At 43.3% G+C, this 5,940-nt stretch overlaps 1 non-coding gene across 1 annotated transcript; it reads left to right on the forward strand.

The window, feature by feature from the left end:
* The first annotated feature begins 342 nt into the window (after positions 1–342).
* Positions 343–417, forward strand: Trnap-cgg. Its single transcript has one exon. It is a non-coding gene; the product is annotated as a tRNA-Pro (tRNA).
* Positions 418–5,940: the final 5,523 nt, after the last annotated feature.

Genomic DNA, 5,940 nt, shown 5'->3' on the forward strand with positions numbered 1-5,940 from the left:
GAGACTGGTAATTCAAACTGAACGAAGAAATGAACACATCAGCGACATTTAGCTCAGTTGGTAGAGCACTTGCCCGCGAAAGGCAAAGGTCCCGAGTTCGAGTCTCAGTCGGGCACACAGTTTTAATCTGCCAGGAAGTTTCATATCAGCGCACACTCCGCTGCAGAGTGAAAATCTCATTCTGGAAACACCCTCCAGGCTGTGGCTAAGCCATGTCTCCGCTATATCCTTTCTTTCATGAGTGCTAGTTCTGCAAGTTTCGCAGGAGAGCTTCTTTAAAGTTTGGAAGGTAGGAGACGAGATACTGGCAGAAGTAAAGCTGTGAGTACCGGGCGTGAGTCGTGCTTCGGTAGCTCAGTTGGTAGAGCACTTGCCCGCGGAAGGCAAAGGTCCCGAGTTCGAGTCTCGGTCGGGCACACAGTTTTAATCTGCCAGGAAGTTTCATATCAGCGCACACTCCCCTGCAGAGTGAAAATCTCATTCTGGATATATATATATGCTAATTAACACATTTAATAATTTAATGAAAAATGCACGTCTTCATAACTACATACTGCACATAGAATTCCAGGTTTCATTGCAAATATAAATCCTGAAGTATCGATGTTTTGTACAGTATTGTTAATAAAGGTTGTTTACATTAAGAAAGCATAGCAAATCAAATTTTAGGGCAAAATTAAATAGTCAGATACTCTTTATTTGGCCTGTGTCCATTGTTTTATACCGCAGAAGTGGTCTCACACAAGCTAGAATGATATGTGTCGTGGAAACATGGCAAGCAATTGTTTTCACAGCATCGAGCACAGCGTACAAATGCTGAATTTTTTGCAGTTGCATCGTACCAGTGCAATATGAACCAGTAGGGACTGATCTACAGCAAAGTTAATGTATTTGCGCGAGAAATAACAAGACATTTAAACTGCCAGACGTAGAATTAATGCACGAAGCTTTGTCATACGTCACCACCGAACGCTGGGGGGATACAGAATGGCACGTCATAAATGAAGGGAAAATATGGTGCTTGGATGGCTTGTGGATTCTGTTGTTTATCGCCTCGTTGTCAGCGTAGCAGACGACAGTTGCAGTATGCATTCCTCGAATTAGGAAATGGAAAGACTTCAAAGATTACGACTGAGTAAGTTGTACATTCAGTGGTTCAAAAAATGGCTCTGAGCACTATGGGACTTAACTGCTGAGGTCATCAGTCCCCTAGAACTTAGAACTACGTAACATAACTAACCTACGGTCACCACACACATCCATGCCCGAGGCAGGATTCGAACCTGCGACGTAGCGTTCGCGCGGTTCCAGACTGAAGCGCCTAGAACCGCAAGGCCACAACGGCCGGCTTCAATATTTAACTATGGGATGGAATCCCTGCAATTTGCTTTCACGTCACACATAGATCACGCAGAGAAATTATCCTGTGTTAGGAATTTTCAGCGCTCTTGTTAATCTCAGTGCTGCCTCAGCTAAGAACAAGTGCAAGATGTAGTTTCCGTCTGGTCCCGCAAGAAGTATGCGGAATTGCTGGATTTTTGCCTCATATTGTTTCACACTCTTTAAAAATTAAATGACATGCGAAGTTACGTCGTTGGTCTCTCGTGTTACATCGCGTAGGCAGCTGCTCACATCACTGCTGGTATGTTGGCCCAACTGGCTGGCCAGTGCTGTTAAAAGTTAAATGCGCCGGTAAAGCTGTCGACCCCAATTATCGCTCAGTTGCTGTGAGCGTAGTGCACAATCATGAAAACGCTCCCTTACTATGCGCTGACTATCGTGTTTGACTGTGTATTTTCGCGACAGCGTGGCATCCAGTCCACGTGAAATGAAGTCCAATGAAATTGCAGAAAAAGCGGAAGAATACATGGTGTAATGTTTACATCACGTTTATTCTTATATCACTAATGAACACAGTATGGCATTTGTTTTTGCTCTGTCTATAGTGTTACGTGTTGTCTTTGCGTGTTTTCCTTTACGGAATGGAGTGGACAAGAAGCAGAATTTATTTACTTTCGACACCCTATAAGGCAGAGCAGCGCCTCTGGAATGTTCGAAGTCATTTAGCGGAAACAGCTGCCGTGTTTGGCATCAGCGACAGTGAAGTTGATAAAACAGTTAACTCTCTCATTGTCCGATGCCGCAGCAACAACAACAGTGACAACAGGAACTGTTACTTGACCAGGCCCGGACTACGAGTGGGATTGTGTTTGTGTGTGTGGGGGGGGGGACAAACCCTTGTACGTGCTCCGGGAGGCAGTTTCAGGGGGGAGCCGAAGAAAGAGAGAACCTTATTTCTCAAAGCGCCAAGCATCCAGCGCACTTTGCTCTATCGATTATTCATATTATTTTGAAACGCATCTCTATTGGATTTTAAACATATTTGAACACATCTAAGTTGATTTCTGAACGAATCGTAAGTCGATTTTTGAATGCGTGCATAGCGTAGCTGATGTCTCTGCCAGGGGAATCCCCTTCGCATCAAGAAATAGAAAATTTTTCCGCAGACAAAAAGGGACGCGCCTGTACGAGCTGAGCCGAATAAACCCGAACGGGTGAATGCCAATCGCTGTTTCTTTGTGTGTTTGATTGGATGTGTGATTGATAAGCTTGTTATAATTATTAGCCAAATCCATAGATTCAGAGTAGAAAAAAATGATTAACAGGAATGACACGTGAAAAAATTGCATATTATCTTTTCGGTGTATCCAAGAAAATGAAAGTTTGTCAGAACATTTGTGCCATATCGCTACACTACTAAGGACCAGTTGTACTGTCCCAGATTAGTAGCCGTTTTAGTTTTATTCTCTAAACACGTAATAACGTCGAACCGGAGAATAAATTGCGGATAGAAACCGGTGATTCTGGCAGTTACGCGCAGAATTAAGTTTTGAAAATGGCAGGAATAGTTACAGAATTTTTAACGACGAGCTTGTTTGTTAGAAAGAGAAAGGAGAAGAAACGGGAACATCACAGAAATTATATGGAAGAATATGATGATTCCAAATTTAGATAAAAATTTGTACTACTACTACTACTTTTCGATCTCACGCTTTAAAACTGGAGGACATGAATGAAATGTGAAACTGTTTTCTAACTTAAAACTTTTTGCTTGTAATAGGCCTAATAGTCACTTGATATTTGTACTTCGTGAATTATATCCTGTCGTGTTATTTATGTGAATGAGGTAGATAAAAATTACCATTTGTGCCAAAACCGTCTCGCTTACTTGGCGTGTGTTACAATTGCTGCAATATTATAAAGGCCTATTTCGTTTTGTCTAGCAGACAGTACCAAAATAGACGTAATCAAATAGAGAAACCACACCACTCTTGGGTAGTGACCATGTTAATTGCGTTTTGAGTATTAGACAACGTCATTTTGATTTTTGATGCAGCAAAAGGTTTGACGAAATTTGATGACGTAATAGATTCTTTCGCAGATAGGAAAGCACGCCTGTAAAGCTGTAGCAAGATTAGAGAGACAAAAATGGAAGCTAAGGATTGAAGAAATGTGTATTGCCTTGCTTGTCTCTCGTTACTGGTTTTATGTTTCCTATATTTATGTCACACAAAAGAGAATATTATTAGCTAATAGAAATAGAAAATAATGAGTGCAGATTTTTCACAAGACTGGGAGTAGGAGAGCCACCAAAGGACATTTTAATTTCCACTGACCTGAATACAGGTTTGATGGATTCTTTTATAAAATATACACATTTGAATTCCACAGACAGAAATACAGCACGCGCGATAGAAGAATGCTGTGTGAAGAGGCGTGGCGCTGCACTCTAGCACACACGTTAAGACCATATAACATGTCTTACATTTCCTCGAATATATATGGTTTATATATGTTTGAAAAATATACTTTTTTAATGTTTTACGTCCCATCTCAAACGCTTGAGTGGGAAGGGCTGCGCAGGGTGGGGGGCGGGGGGGGGGGGGGGGTGTAGCACAAACAAATTTTTATCCAGATTCAAAAATATCGTAGATGCGAGGCTGCATATGACTTCGTAAAATTTGTCGTCAGCGGCTTATGTGAGCTGCTGCGCAAAGGGCGGTGGGAAAAATAATGGAAGTTTTCTTTGCTGAAGTTGATCATATCGATTAATTGTAATGTGAAAATAAAAATAAATACCTGATCCTTTAAATTTATTTTTCAGTGCTATGAACCTACACTACTGGCCATTAAAATTGCTACACCACGAAGATGACGTGCTACAAAAGCGAAATTTAACCGACAGGAAGAGGATGCTGTGATGCGCAAATGATTAGCGACACCTACAACGTGCTGACATGAGGAAAGCTTCCAACCACAAACAGCAGTTGACCGGCGTTGCCTGGTGAAACGTTGTTGTGATGCCCCGCGTAAGGAGGAGAAATGCGTACCATTGCGTTTCCGACTTTGATAACGGTCGGATTATAGCCTAGCGTGATTGCGGTTTATCGTATCGCGACATTGCTGCTCGCGTTGGTCGAGATCCAATGACTGTTAGCAGAATGGAATCGGTGGGTTCAGGAGGGTAATACGGAACGCCGTGCTGGATCCCAACGGCCTCGTATCACTAGCAGTCGAGATGACAGGCATCTTATCCGCATAGCTGTAACGGATCGTGCAGCCACGTCTCGATCCCTGAGTCAACAGATGAGGACGATCGCAAGACAACAACCATCTGCACGAACAGTTCGACGACGTTTGCAGCAGCATGGACTATCATCTCGGAAGACCATGGCTGCGGTTACCCTTGACGCTGCATCGCAGACAGGAGCGCCTCAACGACGAACCTGGGTGCACGAATGGCAGAACGCCATTTTATCGGATGAATCCAGGTTCTGTTTACAGCACCATAGTGGTCGCATTCCTGTTTGGTGACATCGCGGTGAACGCACATTGGAAGCGTGTATTCGTCATCGCCAATCTGGCGTATCACCTGGCGTGATGGTATGGGGTGCCATTGGTTACACGTCTCGGTCACCTCTTGTTCGTATTGACGGCACTTTGATCTGTGAACGTTACATTTCAGATGTGTTACGACCCGTGGCTCTACCCTTCATTCGATCCCTGCGAAACCCTACATTTCAGCAGGATAATGCTCGACCGCATGTTGCAGGTCCTGTACGGGCCTTTCTGGATACAGAAAATGTTCGACTGCTGCCCTGGCCAGCACATTCTCCAGATCTCTCACCCATTGAAAACGTCTGGTCAATGGTGGCCGAGCAACTGGCTCGCCACAATACGCCAGTCACTACTCCTGATGAACTGTGGTATCGTGTTGAAGCTGCATGGGCTGCTGTACCTGTACACGCCATCCAAGCTCTGTTTGACTCAATGCCGAGGCGTATCAAGGCCGTTATTACGGCCAGAGGTAGTCGTTCAGGTTACTGATTTCTCAGAATCTATGCACCCAAATTGTATGAAAATGTAATCACATGTCAGTTCTAGTATAATATATTTGTCCAGTGAATACCAGTTTATCATTTGCATTTCTTCTTCGTGTAGCAATTTTAATGGCCAGTAGTGTACTTAATTACGTTTATATAATCTGTCAGTGCTTCATCCGAAGCTTCACGAACTGTGGTATCTGTTTGTAATATGGGATGTCTCTAAAATGTGGAGTAAATGCGCAACGCTTTGATAGGTATCTTTTCTTGGCAAAAGGCTTGAAGAACCAGCAAGTCTTTGTTTCACAGGAATTGCTTTTATGAAATTTGTGTCTTTCTCTGAAACAGCTGGCTCCGGAATTACATTATAAATTCAGAATAGGACGGTGACATGCTTACGAAAACCACAACCGCCTTCCAAATTCAGCTCGCACAACATGTCATTTCGGCGCGTCATCTGTAGTACGCTTTTCCCCACCAACTACGACTACGTCTTTTTTTCCGTACTATTCAATCTGCATGACTGCACGGCCACAACAAAGTCGTGCCACATCGT

This window comes from Schistocerca piceifrons, chromosome 9 (genome assembly GCF_021461385.2).
Source record: "Schistocerca piceifrons isolate TAMUIC-IGC-003096 chromosome 9, iqSchPice1.1, whole genome shotgun sequence".
NCBI lineage: Eukaryota > Metazoa > Arthropoda > Insecta > Orthoptera > Acrididae > Schistocerca > Schistocerca piceifrons.